At 38.4% G+C, this 20,811-nt stretch overlaps 1 protein-coding gene across 1 annotated transcript in view; it reads right to left on the bottom strand.

Moving 5' to 3' along the window:
* Nucleotides 1-20,811, bottom strand: part of LOC106883264 (uncharacterized) — a 199,742-nt gene that overhangs the window by 150,520 nt on the left and 28,411 nt on the right. The gene's annotated exons all lie outside the window — the stretch shown is intronic.

Raw genomic sequence — 20,811 nt, 5'->3', positions numbered from 1 at the left:
CGGTAAGAAATCGATATTTCCCCGAGGATGGGCAATAAGCAAATCCAAAAGTAATGGCTAAGTCGAGTTGTTGAATATGTTGAGATTTAAGTTGTCAAATTTGCTGTAGCGTGTCCGACAGAATATTAATATTGTACAACGTCACGGCGGGGAGATGGTAGAAGCGTTAGCACGCCGGGCGAAATGCTTAGCAGTATTTCGTCTGTCTTTACCTTCTCATTTCAAATTCCGCCGAGGTCGACTTTGCCGTTCATCCTTTCGGGATCGATCTAATCGACTGGCCCCCTCCCCCAAAATTTCGGGCCTTGTGCCCTAGAGTAGAAAAGAATATTGTACAACGTCAACATGATTCGCGACATTGCACTAACTTAAAAAAACAAATGTTCTAAGACAAAACCACGATGGAAAACTAAAAGAGTATTAGGAGGAACAATATTTCTTGAAAGTAATAAAATAGTTTATGGTATGTATGAGGAATGTATAAGGCATATGAAATCAAAATTCGTTAAATACTATTATATAAGAAAAAAGTTTCAAATACCTCGATGTGGAAATACATGTATATGTCCGCAGTGGAATTGTCGAGAAAATGGAGAACTACAATGGCGCTGAAGAGCGCTAGTAAAAAGTTCCCTCGGCAAATAACTTCCAAGTCAGAAAACGGACTTAATAGAATATTGAAAACATCTAATTAAAGTGAATTATGAAAGTAATTTAAACAAGAACCGAGTATATTAAATACAATATCATGTCAACAGCAGTGTGGCTATCATAATTACTTAAGGGGTAGAGTTTGTCGACAGAGCTTAAGATTTTTTTCTGTTTTTTTATATTTAGGAATTATATATAAACGATGTAAGGATGAAATGCTTGTCGACATTGTTTTGCTTAATCTAAGCAGTTGGATAATGTTGAGTTAACGAGCGAAAACCATTAAAAGGTATTTATACTAAGAACTTTTAAACTATTTAAACTAAATGAGACCCTCGTAGTAAGCTAGCAATAGGTTGGACATAGGGGTCAACATGCAGTTTAGTATTATTAGAAAGTAAAAGTATATTACGAAGTGACGGTAGTGAAATCCCATAATTTCATTATTATTTCAGCGATCTTTTCGATACGAGTCCTGAATATCGACCTTTTCCGTAAAAAGTGTCTTCAGCGATGTTTACCAAAGATCGGCCTTTTCCGAAACACTCGCACGATCTTCACTACGGTGTTAGGGTTACGGTTTTAGTGTCAGGGTTAGGGTTACTGTTAGGGTTACGGTTAGGGACCGAATTCCGTAACCCAAACCCTAAAACCCAAACCCTAACCCTAAAACCCAAACCCTAAAACCCAAACCCTAACCCTAAACCCTTCAAAATAAATCGCGCTCTCTGTATGTCTTTCGCTTTTATGACGTCGTTTCCCTTGTTTCTCTCCAACACATTTTACGGAAAAGGCTGATCTTTGGTAAAGATCGCCGAAGACACTTTTTTCGGAAAAGGCCGATATTCAGGACTCGTATCGAAAGATCGCCCATATGTTCATAGAGATAGTATGTAAATCAAATAATTCTCGCTCAACATTGTCATCTGCGTTTCTTGGCTGGCATCCATCGCCATTCGATTCTCTCAATGTTGGATCAACAAAATTTAAAGTCTGGTTCAGAACTTCACAACTACATATGTGGCCTAAACTGACATAGGATATCAAACGCGCCCTGTGGCTTTTCAATGGTGTTGTTAGGTTTACTACACAGTAAAGATGTGATAAAACAAAACAATACAAACTAATTTAGTACCTGTAGACATAACGATGCAGTCGCTGTCGTTTTGTAACCCTCGGTCAGTCCTGTTCTAATAGATATATGATCGGAAAAACTACAGTTCAAAACATCTCATCTTTTCTTCAGACATACAATATACGAAGATACGTTATCCAATCAGCCCTTCCATTTTTGTTGCTGTTGTTGCTGTTGTGGTGTAAGAGTTGAAGATTTGGCTGTCACCGTAAAGAGGATCCCTTATAGGCTTATAGATATGTATTCACTTCTTTTGTTAATAATCATAAGAAAAGCATGCAGATCACAACTTCTCTTCTCAGTCAATAAGACCACCTGATTACGAAAGATCCAGAAATGAACTTCATTCGTTGCAAGGCAATAGAAAGAGACAGAATGAGTGAGTTCTCTTCTAAGGGGCAGCCTTTGTTTTTCAGGGGACAGACTTATTCTCCGTCCCTCTGTCCTTGTACACTTCTCTCTCTCTTTCCCTATCGCTCCCTCATTCTATCTATCCCTCCCTCTCTCAACCTCTCTCCCCACACACTTCCCCTTTATCTCAACCTTTCTCCGGTCTGGCACTCCGTCGGTTACAACGACAAGGGTTCCAGTTGATCCGATCAACAGAACAGCCTGCTCGGCAAATTAACGTGCGAGTAGCTGAGCACTCCACAGACACATGTAACCTTAACGTAGTTCTCAGGAACACAGAAGGCTGATCCTTTGAATTACAGGTACAACTCATTTTTGCCCGCTGAGTACACTGGAGCAACGTGAAATAAAGTGTCTTGCTCAAGGACATAACGCGTCACCTGGAATTGAACTCATGACTTTATGATCGTCAGCCAAATACCTTAACCATTAAACCACGCGCCTTAACTTTCTCTAACTCCCACTCTCACTCCTCTTCTCTCTATCTTCTAACTCCCTCTCCTCTCCCTAACCCCTTCTGCAGCTCTTCGTCTCCATCTCCTCCTCCCCCTCCCCGTAACTGGCGGCCAACAAGCGTGGACGCCAAGTCCCATCTGACTGATCAACTTAATAACAATGAGCTGTCAACACCGTTGTTGCTGGTTAATTAATTAACCAGTCAATTAAATTAATTAGCACTATTACGCAGACCTAGATTGACCTTTTAAAGATTCAGCATTGATTTAGAAATGTCAAGATTTAATTAATTAATTATTTTTATTTTCCCATAGTTGAGATTAAAATTTTATAAAATGTCGAAAGAAAAAAAAGGCCTGTGATACACACACACACACACACACACACACACACACACACACACACACACACACACATATATATATATATATATATATATATATATATATATACCATTTTTATATTTGGTTTGAAAGATTCTTGATGTGAATTCGTTTGTTGAAGCAAATTTTGTTTGTGTCTTGGGAGAGTCGTTACGCCAGTAATAAGAACACACGCACTGGTTTAATTCCGCTTCTGTATAATTAGTCAGTTGGCGAGATATCGAGTCAATTAAGTAATCTGTCGAAAGCAGACTTTGCAGCGAGTTGAAAGTCACGGGTCATTGAAAAGGTTGCGAACAGCAACGAACGAACTTTGACGGATAAACAACCGACTGATTAACCAACAAGGTGAACGACCTTTTAGTTGAGTGATTCGATATCAAACCAATTGACTAATGATAAAGAAGTGGAATTGAACCAGGGCGTGTGTTATTATAATTGGCGCAATGACTCTCCCAAGACACAATGTGTTAATCTGCTCTGTTAGATAATAAAAATATGCTGTTTTTTTTTTTTTAAAGTAACGTTCTGCACGGAGTACTTTTGACACGTGTGTGTGTGGGTGGGTGTTTGTCCCCCACCACCATCGCTTGACAACCGATGCTGGTGTGTTTACGTCCCCGTAACTTAGCGGTTCGGCAAAAAAGAGACCGAGAGAATAAGTACTAGGCTTACAAAGAATAAGTCTTGGGGTCGATTTGTTCGACTAAAGGCGGTGCTCCAGCATGGCCGCAGTCAAACGACTGAAACAAAAAAAAAAGAATAAAAGAACACAGACATATACACGTGTATGTGTGTGTATAAATGTTTATGTTGACAGAGATAGCTAGATATACATATATATTAACACACACACACACACCTGTCGAAAGTACTCCGTGCTTAACGTTAGATTAAAATAAAACATGGCAACAGGTTATTTTTATTATCTTAACAGAGAGCAGACTAACGAGAGCCTCTGTACACGGTTCAGGTAATGCTAGAAATAGCAAACAATCTCTCTCAAATCATAACCTATCATTTGTGTGTGTGTGTGTGTGTGTGTGTGTGTGTTAGTTTTATGTTCAGCTGTAATAAAAAGAATTTTGCTTTAACCTGACGGGTTACTCTATACTGCTGTAGAGTACAAAAATAGCATTGACAGTGACTGCGAAGTTCTGGTCAGCTTCACACAGACCGATTGATGGCTGAACTGACCGAAACTTCGAAATCACAGTCAAATATATTCTGGTTTAAGAATACTGTGCGTGTGTGTGTGTGTGTGATTTTAAAAATACAGGGTGTCCATAAATTATCTTTGCAACTTCCATACTTTTAAAACTTATATTGTAAATGGACTTTATGGACACCCTGTATATATCTAGAATAGGTGGCGTGTTTGTCACGGTTGGAAATCTTTTGATCATTGTGTCTGGTGGATCAGAATCTACTCGCGGCTGAACAACAACAAAAACTCAAAATAAATCACTATTATATGTAAACAGTTTAAAAGACGGCATCTTATAGACATTTTAAACGAACTTGCTATCTTAAACACACATCTACGCCGCCATCCCCTCCACTAATGAAGCAGAGCCTCTACGTAATCACTCAAATAGCTAGAAATAGCAGCTAAACCTCTCTCAAATCACGACGTGTAGTCTTTGACATAAACTAAGTGTTGCATTAGAAAATGTGTTCCATGGCTGAATCGACGATAAGGGCATGGACAGAACGTCTTTGAGCTGGGTCACATAGGGCAAGTTAGCCCTCTGTTAGCCCTGGGTCACATAGGGCTCAGTATCGCCATTATGATCACCACCACCACCATCGCCGCCACCACCGTTACCACCGTTACCACCATCATCATCATCATCATCATCATCATAATGATGATACACGGAAGTAAAAAAAAACATTTCGCTAGTTAAAGCAACAACAACAGTTTCTGATTTGAAACTCAGGGCCAGCAATTTTGAGGGGAGGGGGTTAGTCGAGTGCGTCGACCCAAGTATTTCGCTGTTAATTTATTTTTATCGACCCCCGGAGGGATGAAAGGCAAAGTTTATCTCGGTGGGGTTGGAACTCAAGAACATAAAGAGCCGGAAAGGTATTTCTTCCGGTTCTTCACGTAAAAAATACATTAATATTATTAACAAGAGCAAAACAGCAGCAGCATGATGATGATGATGATGATGATGATGATGATGATGATGATGATGATGATGATGATGATGATGATGATGATGATGATGATGATGATGATGACGATGACGGTGGTGGTGAGGACGAAAATGATATCAAATAATGAATAACAATAATAATTGGGTGTCGAATTTTGACACAAAGCCAGCAATTTTGTGTGTATATGTGTGTGTGTGTGTGTGTGTGTGTGTGTGTGTGTGTGCGAGGAGGGGGGAGGAGTTGATTACTTTCGACCCCTTGTGCTCAACAGGTACTTCTTTCATTGACCCCCGAAAGGGATGAACGGCAAAGTCGTCGTCGACGGAGTTTTGAACACGCAGAACGTAGCGACGGACGAAATGCCACTAAGTACTTTGTCCGGCGTGCTAACGATTCTACCAGCTCGTCGCCTTAATAATAATGATAATAATGACAATAATAATAATAATAATAATAATAATAATAATAATAATAATAATAATAATAATAATAATAATAATCCTTTCTACATTAAGGCACAAGGCCTGAAATTTCGGGGGAGGGTGTAAGTCGATTACATCGAACCAGTACGCAACTGGTACTTAACCTTTCGACCCCGAAAGGACGAAAGGCAAAATCGACCTCAGCAGAATAATAACAACAACAACAACAACAACAATAATGATAATAATCTTTTTTACTCTAGGCACAAGGCCCAAAATTTTGGGGGAGGGGGGCAGTTGATTAGATCGATCCCAGTACGCAACTGGTACTTAATTTATCGACCCCGAAAGGAATGAAAAGCAAAATCGACCTCACAGAATAACAACAACAATATTAATAATAATAATAATAATAATAATAATAATAATAATAATAATAATAATGATAATAATAATAATGCACTGCTCTCTCAAAAATAATAAATGATGATGATGATGGGGGGTGAAGGGGGTGAAGGGGTGAGCATCGACGAGTTGTACACATCAACCAGGGACAAGAATACGAGCGATGCGTTTGTAAAAAGGGGGGGGGGGGCTCCAATGGCGGCGGCGGCGGCGGCAGTGGTGGTGTGGTGGTGAGGTGGTTGTGGTGAGGTGGTAGAGTTTGTTCACGAGTTTACGGTGGTTGCATCTAACCAATTACCAAAGTGGCACCGATAGTATTAATAGACATAAAGTAAATAGAAAGAGAGAAAGAAAGAGAGAGAGAGAGAGAGAGAGAGGGAGGGAGGGAGAAAGCGTGTGTGTGTGTGTGGTTGTTTTAGTTAAATATTAAATATCAGTCACTAAGTATTATCTGACGTCAGCTTTACCATATAAGGTGGATTTATTATTTCATAGATGCAGTTTCTGCACGAGCTATGTTGGCTCTCTCTCTCTCTCGCTCTCTCTCTCTAGTCACGCGCACTCACACACTTCATTGCACGTTTCCACGTCTCTATGCAGGAAAAACATTTGCACGTAGCAACTTGTGTGAGTGTGTGTGTACGCGTGTGTGAGTGTGTACGTGTGTGTGTCTATGAAGTATACAAACTGTATTTCACACAAACACAGATACACACGTCTGTATGATTGTATATTTATGGATACATACACACACACACACGCACACACACACACACACGCACACACACACACATACGCACACACACAAATTCACTAATAAATACAAAACAGACATAGGGACAGACAGACAGACAGACAGATAGATAGACATAGACAGACAGACAAACAGATAGACCGATAGATAGACAGACAGACAGACAGACAGATAGATAGACAGACAGACAGACAGACAGACAGACAGACAGACAGACAGATAGATAGATAGATAGATAGATAGATAGATAGATAGATAGACATATAGATAGACATATAGACAGACAGACAGACAGATAGATAGATAGATAGATAGATGCATATATGCTATATACAAGTTATTCATACGAATTACCCTAGGCCATAAATATTTTCTACTCTACTCTTTCTGATCATGTGTCTAAGTTTCGCTATCCTGATGATGCCCATTGCGGTAGAAACACAAGTAAACACCTGTCCTTTTGTCTCCCCCACCAAAAAAAAAAAGGCTTTCTTTCTTCAATGGATTGTTGATTTAGAAAGCTGTTGATGTCTTCAAATTACCCCCCCCTACACACACACACCCCTCTCCTCTAATTCGGAGCCGATTAGAACCATCACTAAGTTTTATTTTGCCAGAACCGCCTGACTGGCCCTCGTGCCAGTGTCACGTAAAAGCACCCACTACACTCTCGGAGTGGTTGGCATTAGGAAGGGCATCCAGCTGTCGAAACTTAGCCAGATCAGATTGGAGCCTGGTGCAGCCTCTGGCTCACCAGTCCTCAGTCAAACCGTCCAACCCATGCCAGCATGGAAAGCGGACGTTAAACGATGATGATGATGAAGAGACATACATACAAGCTGAACTTGGGATCTTGGAAGGAGAATGCAATTCCTTAATTCATATGCTACAAATGATAACGATATCTGAGACTATAAAAGTCTGCAAGACTTTCTTAAGATTTAAAGGATGACGGTTAAAACAAGATACTTTCCTTCACAACCTTGCTACTTTTATGGCCGGTTTGGTTACTGTTTGTGTAACACTACTTTCATATGTTTCATAATTGCAGAAATAAATTTCATTAACAAGTAGTAGAACGTGAAGAAAGAGAAAATAATTACTACATTAGTTTATTTATGTACATTTAGCATTTATAGTACAATTGGAAAGTCATTTTGTCGTAGAGAATTACGACTTAGAATTCACACTAGCTAATCCTTCATACTAACTACTAGAGTTCACAACAATTCAAATAAGTCTTGCTGGATTTTTATCATAGACATGGCATAAAAAAATAACCAATATCTCAATGAGTGAGTGTCGTGGAGTTTAGTAACAATCCTACGAACACTGATTAATTTCCCCAAGATCAGGGTTTTTATAATTGCTCATATCTGAATTCTAAGAACCGTATTTGGTGAAAAAATTCTCTTTGACGAAAGTTTAGAATTCAAATATGGACAGTAATTTTAACCAATGGATACCACCAATTATGTTTGTTCGGGCAGACGACCATTACGTCATATTGCCACCTTTTATAACTTGCTGCACTACCAAGCAGATGGCCAGTCAAAATTTACTCTAGAGAAAGAGAAGAACATACATACAGACGTACATACACAATTACAAAAGAACTATTCATAGTTTGATGTTTTAAGACACATTAAAGTGGCAGATTTTATAGAACATGCCATGTATCTCCAAGCAATCTCTCAGGCTCAGATCATAGCGTTAGATGTGTTTAAAAAAATACAAAAACAGAACGCATGAGAAAGCATGGCAAAAAATGTGTCTAAAGCATGAATCTATTGTTAGCCATTTTGTATTTGTGTACATTAAATGATATTTATCTCTCACTGGATGGAATACATTTTTTTTTATTGATCCCACCTATGATTGAACTGTAAACTTGGATGGATGTGTGTATATATATATATATATATATATATATATATATATATATATATACACACATACACACACACACACACACACACACACACAGGGGGCGATTATGGACGTATACATATATACACATTTTGTATTTCATACCCAAACTGTTACATCAAATATATCTTATTTATCCGCATAATTGCCTCTATATCTACTCAACCTGATCCGTCTTATAGCCATTCTTTACCCCGTGGAAGTGACCCACTGTAAAGACACCGGAATTTAAGTGTGAATCACGTGAGCACTACAAAGTGTCATCCATATTGAGAATCTCTGGATCTCACCTGTGGACTATATATATATATATATATATATATATATATATATATATATATATATATATATAATACAGAATAGGACAAGAACACAAAAATCCAGACAGGTGATACAAGAAAGGGACAAAACATACAGATAGACGATACAAAGAAAACACAGACATGTCATCATGTCATTCGGAGTTTTCTCTCTTCAGTCGAGATCCAGATTATCTTTGCAATCGCGGCTGGTTATTCTCGATATTGCTCCAATCTGGAGCAATATATATGTATATATATATATATATATATATATATATATATATATATATATATATATATATATATATATATATATATATATATATATATATTATATATATATATATATGTATGTATGTATGTATGTATGTTTATCTCCAGCCAAGTAAGAGATCTTTACAGTTTCGGCAATTAGCTCAGTACTCAGTAGAATTTCATAAGAGTATTCGGCTGACAGGAAACTCGAAAGAAATACAATTGTTACTCCCTATCTAGTAACCACTCAATAAAACAAATAATGAAATATTAACTAATTTATTCATGACGCTAAGCACGGTCTACGTCTAAAGCATGAAACAATTGAAAAGTCGACCTCATTCTGGTGTGTGTGTGTGTGTGTGTGTGTAATATATATATATCTATATATGTAAACACACACACACACACACACACACACACATACATATATATATATATATATATATATATATATATATATATATATATATATATATATATATATATATATATATATATATATATGCATAAATATATAATGAAAGCAACGAACATAAAAAGGAAAAAAAAATAAAAACCAACAAAGGAGGGACAAGTTTTAACAAATGTTGCATCAGCCTAACGTTTGAAGGGAAAGAGTGTGTGTGTGTGTGTGTGTGTTGTATGTGCGTACACGCGTATGTTTGTGTCCATACATAATCGTAGATGCATACGACTTTTGCCAGCCAGCCAGCTCTTTCATATAAACATGCCAAGTTGGTTAGTGTTGGCAGAGACAAAAACTGAAACGGAAAAAAACAAAGCCGCTCACATGGCGGACAATTATCGACCAATCGCATGCTAGAATTTAATGTATGGAATGTATACAGGCTGTCTGGAACCATTCCTACAGGATCTTTCTAATGGCGATGACGTCATCACAGCTGAACAAGTAACTGCGAAGAAAAGAGTTTTGGAGATGTAGAGAACAACTTGATTAAAAACAAAACAAAAACACTACGGTATCTGAAGTGCATTGGCACAGGTGGAACTTGGTCACAATCTGGTTCGATTACAAGAAAATATTCGTCTCTGTTCTCTACTTCATGTATGCTACGGTCTTTTAGACTTGTTGAATAGCCCGGACTTCATTTATCGTTCAATTGCTAAATGAGGGCCCAGGCTGTTGATTTTCACTCAAAATGAAAGTAAGGCATCGGAGCCTTAACGTGGATCCAAACAGCATCGTATCCCTTCGACCGCGACTGTTAACCATCAAATGTCGAAGTCCAGCCATGGATTGTGGTTGTATACATGTGAAAGATAACATCACGTGAGGTGGAACGGAGCCTCTCAAAAAGTATTCCCTAACTAAAGCTATTTATCAATATATCACGTGATAGACCAGACCATCGGATGTTGTTATACATCGCTGGTCACAATGCACTTTGTATCGTTTTAGGCTTCGAATGATGCCCCCCCCCCCACCATTGACTAGGTGAGCAGGCCAACATTCCCCTTGATCGGAAGGTTAGTCCGTTGCAAGGTGACCCATTTGCAGTTGAGTGGACTGCAGCAACGTGAAATGAAGTGTTTTGCTCAAGAACACAACGCGCAGCCGGTCTGAGGATCGAAACTGCAATCTCATGATCGTGTGTGCAACACCTCTAACACTCCCCCCACCACCACCACACACACACACACACACACACACACACACACGTCGTACGATTCTACCGCAACAATTCACTTGACGAGAAGCTGTATGCATACCAGCAAAAGATCGTGCATGGCTATATTCGCATAAAGTTTCAAAATGACAGCAACATTGATTGCCAAAGTAGTCTGTCGTGGAATAACAACAGGGATATCAGCTCTCACTTCGAAGGAAATGGCTTTGCAATACAGAAGCAGGAAATAATAGCAAAAAACAAACAAACAAACAAACAAATAAAACAACTGCTACACGAAAGAGATAGGGATGCAGGTAAACCTCTTAGATGTGACGAATGATGTAGACCACGTGAAAATATCATCACAGCATTATCTACGTATGAGGTTGGATGAGACTAAATCATTGTCCAATGCAATCCAAAGGAAGGATAAAGACATTACAGTGATGTTGAAGAGATCACTGATGAAAGAATGCCAGTGGAATGTTCCTATCAAGACTTCTCTGAAGGCAAACATGACAGAGCAAGCATAATGATCGGGGACGGAGGAAAGAAACTACACACAGTAGTGAAAATCCAGAAGATGTCAATATTATGTTTAAGGCCCTGCAATTTTGACAAATCACGCGATCTAGCAGTTCCGGCAGCCATAGCAGACGGTTCTCGTCTGTCAACGATATAAACACGAGTGCTTTTATGCATCACGAGTTCATGCGAGAGGTCCTCCCAAAGTAAATAACGCAGTATTTCGTGTTCTAACACATCTACATTAAGCTGGAGATCAAGCATACCTTTTGGTATTAATACTGCTTCAGTCGCTATCATTATTATTATTATTATTATTATTATTATTATTATTATTATTGAGTGAGAGAGCAGCGCATGCCATCAAAGTAACACTGGGGTACAAATATACGAAGCCCAGTATACCCATCATGACTACCCATCTGATAAGGGTACACGAGGCACATGCATCACAACCATATGTGCGCGACATGGTGATCTTATATCAAGATAAACAGCGCATGACCTTGCAGGTGGGGCCCAGTTAGAATTTTCTTCAGGTCGAGTAGCCCATCCCGCTCACAAGGTCCTTGAATAAGGGTTGTTTAAGGCTGTTGAACGAAACACTCATGTTTCCAAAGGTGAATTATTCAAACCCCAAAGAACTCCTCTCAACACATGGCTATGATGCTCCCCCACTACTTCTGCTCGTGATCAGAGACGCATCTATCGTCAGCCACCAAGGGACATGCTCAACAGTTTACGGTCAAACAACTGACAAGCAAATCTCTGGTATTAAGCAGAATATTTGCTGTAGCCCATCTTTTATACCAAGACAAAACAATGTACATGATAACACTTCCAATGAGTTAAGATGAGAAGCCACGAGAACCAGTGCCTGGTACTGCATCAGGGTTAGGAGAGATTCTTTGGGGTTTGAATAAATATAACAAAAAGAAAAGCTGGAAGGAAATATTAGTCATTTTCTATACTTTTTAGGGGTCAGCAATTTGGAAGTAACAGTTGCTACCCAAGAACAAAAATTGTGTTACCCAGAGTAATCTTTTACTTGTTTGATTCATTAGACTGTGGCCATGCCGGAGCACTGCCTTGAAGAATTTTTAGTCGAATGAATCGACTCCAGTAGTAATTAATGTCTTTTGAAACTGGTACTTATTGTATTAGTGCCTTTTGCCGAACCGCTAGGTTACCGGGACGTAAATACACCAACACTGGTTGTCAAGCGGTGTTGGGGGATAAACACACGCACATAATTTCTGTGTAGCAGATCCACTCACAAGGCTTTAATCGGCCAGAGGCTATAGCAGAATACACTTGCTCCAGGTGCCACGCAGCGAGATTGAACCCGGAACACTGCGGTTAGGAAACAAACTTCTTACCACAGAGTCACGTCTGAGCCTATAAGCACATATGCACACACACACGTATATATGTATGCGGAGGAAGTCGTTTTATACAGACATGGCAGATGTTATTAAATGCTTATTGTAATTCGAACGACCACAATGAGGTTATCTTCTTTCCCCACCTCCTCACCTTTTGATGAAGTGAAAAAATAATAATGGAAGATGAATCTTGACGTGAATGGCGTTCATCAACTGTAAATGATAAAACTATATTTATGGAGACTCAAGACCCAAAAGAGATATTTTGGTGAAATATATTGCCAATATGTTATCGATATATTATTATACATAATATATATTATCTATATAGCACAATGTCGCACAGAACATTTTGTGTGATCATTTATGCATACAGAACGAGGACGCCATTAAAGTATCACAAAGACTTTATTGATGGAGATGAAATATATTTCTTTAAACATGGGTTCATTGATTTTGGTCCAAAGATAGCGCAGCAGAACGAGAGAGATTTAAGAAACAGGCATCGACCCAAATAACGAAATACGAGTAAATCTGCTTCACATCATCGTATCAATGTTCTCTGACTAAAAAAAGGAATTTCATTCTTACAAACATGTCAGACTGTCACGTAAGCAATGAATACAAGAGCAGCTTGACGATCAACGAACAACACTTGCATTTCTTATGTAAATTATCAAATTTACATACGTGAAGTTATGTCAAGATTACGGTGTTACATGACAATGTAATCGATCAGCAGTCACAGGTGAAAGGATTGCACTCTATATGCAGTTCGTAACGTACGTATGTACCAGCTTGTACGTGCGTGCGTGCGTGCGTGCGTGCGTGCGTGCGTGCGTGCGTGCGTACGTGCGTGCGTGCGTGCGTGCGTGCGTGCGTGCGTGCGTGCGTGCGTGCGTGCGTGCGTGTTTATTTTGTGCGATTTAAGCTTTAAATTCCGCGACAAATAACCGGTATTTGAAATTTGATGGGTATTCCCGTTCGTGGTATTGTATTCCTGTCATTTGTTATGAATCTTGGGTTTGAGTGTTACAAAGAATGTATGTAGAATATAAAACAGAACAAAAGAGACTGCTTATTACTAAACATCTCATAACCAATCTTTCATGCTTTGTTTTGATGTGTGTGTGTGTAAGCTTTTGTAAAATTACTTGATAGAGTTACAGTAATAATAAAAAGAATGATTTTTTTCAAAATTTTTAAACATTAAAAAAAAATGTTTTTATTTAACAGAAAGTTGCTAACCTTTGATGTGGATGTAGAGACTCAAAGCTAATACCACCTGGCTTGAATATAATGACACCAGTGGATTCATACAAAGCTAGAAGAGTAGCAGAAAAGGCAGGACATGCCCTCGTCCGTGAGAGGATCCATTACAACCGTTGGAAAACACATCAACTTAGAACTGTATAATCTAAAAGAAGAATACTTTATAAGAATTCTAAATCCGAAACTAAACAGTCAACACCGTTACTAAAAACAACTTCCTCTTTACATATTAGCTCATAATACGTGTGTTTGAAAAGCTTAATAACGAAAGCGCTTAGACACAAAACACAGACATAAAATACACACCATAAACTTCTTCAACAGAGGTTTGTGATATTCTGTTAAATTTTTTTAAACAGTTGATAATTTCTTAAAAAATGCATTTCTAATTTTATATTTTGGACGTTTTGACTGCTCCTTCTATCATGTAAGTTGGCCTGTTAATGGTCACCTCTTTTTGTGTTTAAATGTACACTAATTTTATATGGAATATATATATATATATATATATATATATATATATCGTTTGCAGAAAACATAAATCCGGACAAGCACACTCTAAGATGTAGAGCAGTGTACATTTTAATGGGAGAGGCCGGTTTTTGGGGCTACCCTGGGTTTCCCGTCCATAAAGAGTTTAACTTTATGGTGTATCGTCAGACCCCAAAACCTGTTGGCCTAAAACCTCTTCAAAATAGGGCTCCATATTTTGAAGAGGTCTTAGACCAACAGGTTTTGGGGTCTGACTACGTCATAAAGCTAAACCCTTTATGGACGGGAAAACCAGGTTAACCCCATAAACAGACCTCTCCCATTAAAATATATATATACATACATATATATACGTTACGTTCCAAAACCCCGAACAATGGGTGAAATTCCACGAAATAGAAACAGTATTGTACTGTATATTCATTATTATTATTTTTATAATTTGTATATATTTATTTTATTATAAATGCAAAACAACACCACACACTCGCCTCCCGAGTTTCGTTTTCCATACAGTATGTGCGATTCTGTTTGCTCATCTACGGTACACTACGTATTTTCTTTTAATATATTTTAATTAATGTGTTATACAGTGCAGTACTGTACTGTATTTTTATTTATTAATTTTCAGGCGTGAAAATGCTTATTTTACCACAGAAATAATTAAAATCTAAAAATATAAATACCAAATCGGCCGTAGAAACCCGCGATAAACTGAGGAGTTCGCGATATAGATTTACATATATTAGCCAGAAAAATCCGCGATGTAGTGAGGGTGCGATAGGTGAACCGCAATATGGCGAGTGATTACTCTATAACAACATCTAATAGTCTGGTTGATCAGGTTGTCACGTGATATTATAATGTGAGTGTGCGCGCGCGCAAGTCAGCCGCAATGAGTCTGGAAGAACAGTAAGTTAACGGTGCACGCAAAGGTTGGAATCTACAGAGCTTGCGTTCTTAGTGCGCTGCATTATGGCAGTGTGACTTGCAGTATTTATTCAAGAAGCATGTGGTACAGCAACTTCAAAGAAGGAAAAATAATTGTGTATCTGCTGTTTTATATGAAGTAATGGTGTGTGTTGTATTTTTATACATAAATGGAAAATAAGGTCTTGTTTTCAGAAGTGACTGGTGAGTGAATGAGAGAAAGGAAAGTATGAAACGCCAGCAGTGACAAAATATGTTACAAGCTCTACAGTAGAAATAAATTCATATATTTTCTGCTCAAGGAACAAGGCCCGAAATTTAGGGGGAGGGGGGAGTCGACTAGATCGACCCCAGTACGCAACTGGTATTTAATTTATCGACACCGAGAAGATGAAAACAAAGTCGACTTCGGCGGAATTTGAACTCAGAACATAAAGACAGAGGAAATACCACTAACGTTTCTTATTACTTTATTGCCCACCAGGGGGCTAAACATAGAGGGGACAAACAAGGACAAACAAAGGGATTAAAGTCGATTACATTGACTCCAGTGCGTAACTGGTACTTAATCTATCGACCCCGGAAGGATGGAAGGCAAAGTCGACCTCGGCGGAATTTGAACTCAGAACGTAACGGCAGACGAAATACCGCTAAGCATTCCTCCCGGCGCGTTAACGTTTCTGCCAGCTCGCCGCCTTTCATATCGAGCTAAGTTTACGATCAGGTTTTGATTCCGAGATGTAACCATTTCATTTGATGTGCCTTAGGCCACTGACAAAACTGTGCGCATCCTTACAGCTCCTAACTTTCCATCATTAAGAAGAAAAGAAAAAAGAAAAGAAAAAAAAAACCTTAGGTTCCGAAGCAGGAAAGGAATATCTCTTCAGTGTATCTCTCCCAAGAGACATGGCAGGCGATATCGAGATAGGCAGATGTTTCGGGGAGGATTTAAAGACGAACAGTTCCTTTCCTGATATATTACAGCTTAATTAGACTTAACGAGTCTTATGCTTTAGTTAAACTTGCAGATAAGAAGTTCTGTAGTTTATTTCGAGAGGCCAGATTTGAGAAGAAAAAATGTTACATTTTGTTCTAAAAATTACTAGATTCTTACACGTTTTGTTTTACTTTTCCTGAAATCATTAAAAAAAATGTACATTAGTTTTAAAAGCATTTGGGATAAGAAGTGAGAAACTTGACCCGTAAGAAGGAAACCCTAACTGCTGCTGCTTCTATTCATTGACAGAAAGCGCGTATATGTGTGAGGCGGGTGTATATTCCCATATTTATTACCAATATCAATGTCGATTTGAGGCTGAGTTAGAACATTACTCTAGAATAATTCAATTCAGAAACTAATAGATAAGTTGAGATTTTCACTTTTTTTTCTTCTTTTTTTGCCCTCATCAACAAAACTGACATCTCCGATTTCAAAGGTTTCATCCCGTCTTTCTAGAAGTACATAACTGAAATATTCTAGATTAGGTTACGTTACCAAGTACGACTACGAACGAGGGCTGCTTTCGAAATGCACTGCGTATTTGACTTGAGCCATCTGTATCCCAAGTGCATGCAACAGTAATAACAACATCCGTTTATTTACTAACAAATTTTCGCAGCTGAAATTGCTTTTACTGTTCTGTTTTACAAACTTCTTTTATTTTATTCTCATTTTTATTCCCTTTCAAATCCTCTTTCTACAACCACCAACATCGTCTGCTAATAAACAAGCCATTTATTTCCTTTAATATTCATTCAATACTTCTCTCAATCTGTTTGTTTATCCTTATCAATTTTACCACTCTCTCCCCCCGCTCACTCTTCATATGTATCTATCTCTCTTTTTCTAACCGATTTTCCTTTTCTATCTAACATACCCCACCAATTAGAATGAACCTCCTCTCCGTACATAAACATGCTTCTTTCGATTTAACCTCTCTTTATCTTTCGTTGCCGTTTGCTTTTTACCAGTTTCACACAGAGGCCATTTATCATTGAAGTCCTACCCTATTTTCTTTATTCTATGTTCGTCTCCCCTCTGTTTCTCTCTCTCACTTTCTGTATATGTTTACACACACATATTTGTTCTGTAAGGTTCTTTATGCGAAATCCTGTGTTGAAACAGATGTTTTATCTTGAGAAGGTTATTATTATTATTATTATTATTATTATTATTATTATTGTTATTGTTGTTGTTGTTGTTGTTGTTGTTGTTGTTGTTGTTGTTATTATTATTCATTAAGGTGGCGAGCTGGTAGAAACATTAGCACGCAGGGCGAAATGCTTAGCGGTATTTCGTTTGCCGTTACGTTCTGAGTTCAAATTCCGCCGAGGTCGACTTTGCCTTTCATGCTTTCGGGGTCGATTAAATATGTACCAGTTACGCACTGGGGTCGATATAATCGCCTTAATCCGTTTGTCTGTCCTTGTTTGTCCCCTCTGTGTGTAGCCCCTTGTGGTTAATAAAGAAATAAGAAACGTTAGTATGCCGGGCGAAATGCTTAGCGGTATTTCGTCCGTCTTCACGTTCTGGGTTCAAATTCCGGCGATCTCAACTTTGCCTTTCATCCTTTCGGGGTCGATGAAATAAGTACCAGTGAAACACTGGCTCGATGTAATCGACTGCCTCCCTCCCTACAAATACGAAAAATCGTGGTTTCGATTTCCGGATTGAGCATTGCATTGTGTTCTTGAGGAAAATACTTTCATTTCACGTTACTCTACTATCACTTGGGCATCTGCCATGTGGCACACAGTACACCTGTCCATGGAATGCCGATTTGATGGAGGAAATGCACAGAAGTACAACACAAACATTTGATCATTATAAATAAGTCATTTGTGCACCGTTGTTGAACAGGAAATTGCAAAACCGTCATCTGTCGTTTACAAGTAGAGTCCACCATATAATTTAAATCAGTTTGATTCGGTCCCATGCAACTTGTTTCGTAGGGTTCTTACAGAAACCCAGCTCGTTGGGCTCAGTTAACACAAACACACACACACACACATCGTTGCTATTGTATTAAACTGTTGTATGTCCAAATTTGGCCAAATGCATTTTTTTTTTTTTTTTCAATATTTAATTTTGCTTGCAATGGCGGTTCTTTTGGTCAAACTATCGTATCTTCAGCTGCTTCAGATGCCAAAATATGAAAATTGTCAAAGTGTAATACAACGGTTTAGCATTTTTTCAAAAGTGTAGTAAGTTCCACATACGACAGTTTTGCAAAAATATTTCTGATTGAAAATATCATACATGCATGGAGTAACGATTTTATGCATCCAACAAAGTATTATCGTTAAGCTGAAACTGTCGCTAATGTAAAAAGAAATGGAATGATGAAACTATTTTTTCGTTTTCTGAAAAAAAAAAAAAAATGCAACGTTTTGGACTGACGACAATTTTGCATAATAGCAACGATATATATATATATATCGCCAGCATTCTATCCGTCAGTTTTCGCTATTCATCATCACACGTTCTAGAGATTCGGTAAACCTAACAGTCTGAAGTATATTTATGTTTTTTGTCACAGAATTATTTCTACTTATATTTTTTTAATGCCTCTTACATTCAGTATGTTAACGCTAACTTTATTATTTTTCTATCACAGAGCTAATGTATTTTTTCCGCATCTTATAGTTATTTCTAATTAACTTGGCTTATTAATGTTCCTGACATTAACACTAGCTTAACCAGCGTACATTCGAGAGATAATGTCTTGCTGGTAATACCATACTCCATCGTAATTGTAACTACCATTGTTTGGTGTCTAATGTCATCTACAGTCGTGAAGCTTCACTTAATTTCATTGGTCAACTGAGACATTGAGCGGTTTACAACTAGCTAGAAGTTCGGTTAACCTAATATACCATCGTATATTTATGCTTTCATTTGCTACATAATTGTTTCTGCTTATCATTTTAATACCCATTATATTCAGTACGTTAACATTAACTATTATTTTTCGTGCAGATGACATCTCTAAGTTATTAACTCCGGTAATTTATTTGCTTTTAATTACGCTATTTTTCCATACCTACACGCGTGATAAATTGTTGTATGCTATCATAGTTATAATATTATCTATATGGTTATCTGTACAATAATATATATCTACTTACGAGGTGGTATCAAGAAGTTCCCGGACTAGTTCTGTAGCGCGCAGACAGATGGCAGCATACGGTTGCGTGCGCAGTGAGAACTAACAGTAACTTTCATGGGGCAGTGTTCCGAGTAATATCGCTGTGTTTACTTCGCAAGTTGTGAAATTTGTGTTTTGGTGATCTCATGTATGCTGCAGTCTGCGATTTTGTCAAAGAGCCAACGAGAAATTCTGCGTTGAACTTGGCAAGTCTGCTATGAAGACATTGAGTATGCTTCGGCAAGCTTACGGTGACGAGGCAATGGGTCGTACGCAATGTTTCGAGTGGCACGGGCGCTTCAAAAGCGGAAGAACGTCTCTGGAAGACGATGAGCGAACTGGAAGATCTGCCACGAGCGTCACCTCAAGAAACGTGGTATTGTGCATCAAGAATTCGTCCCTAAGGGCCAGACCGTCAGTCGAGAGTTCTACTGCGATGTTCTGAAGCGTTTCACGGGGGACATTCGGCGAAAGTGACCGGATCCATGGATTCTTCACAGCGACAATGCACCCTATTACCGAGCTTTCCCCACTCGCGAGTTTCTTGCCAAAGACAACGTGATATCGCTTCCGCACCTGCCCCCATTCGCCAGATTTAGCCCCTGCGGACTTCCATCTCTTCTCCAAGATGAAAATGCAGCTCAAAGGTCGCCGTTTTAATACCGTTGTCGAGATCCAGAGTGAATCGCAGAAGGTCCTTGACTCGAGATCCAGAGTGACTCGCAGAAGGTCCTAGACTCGAAAAGTAGCAGGAACGCTAGGACCGGTGTATTGCTGCGCAAGGTGACTATTTCGAAGGAGATGATATTAAAACTTACGTAAATAAGTTATTTTTTTATTAAGCCTAGCTAGTCCGGGGACCTTTTGATACCATCTCATAGTGACTCTCAGTATTATTTCAGGAGGTATGGTGACATCTATACTTCGCTAATGAAATCTAATTAGTCAGAAATGCGTCCTGATTTATCCCCTCTCCCAACTTGCTGAAATGTTTAAAATAATATCAGTCACAGAGCGAAGGTATGTTTTCACACCACATAATTATTTCTTATTAGTTCTTTTTCAATGCTCCTCGTATGAAATACATATATTAACACTAACTTAACAAGCGTATATTTGGAAGGTACCGTCTTGCTGTTAGTTGAATTTTGATAACACC

This window comes from Octopus bimaculoides, chromosome 2 (assembly GCF_046866305.1).
Source record: "Octopus bimaculoides isolate indiv1 chromosome 2, ASM4686630v1, whole genome shotgun sequence".
Lineage (NCBI taxonomy): Eukaryota > Metazoa > Mollusca > Cephalopoda > Octopoda > Octopodidae > Octopus > Octopus bimaculoides.
This window is presented reverse-complemented; position numbering and strand designations above follow the sequence as displayed.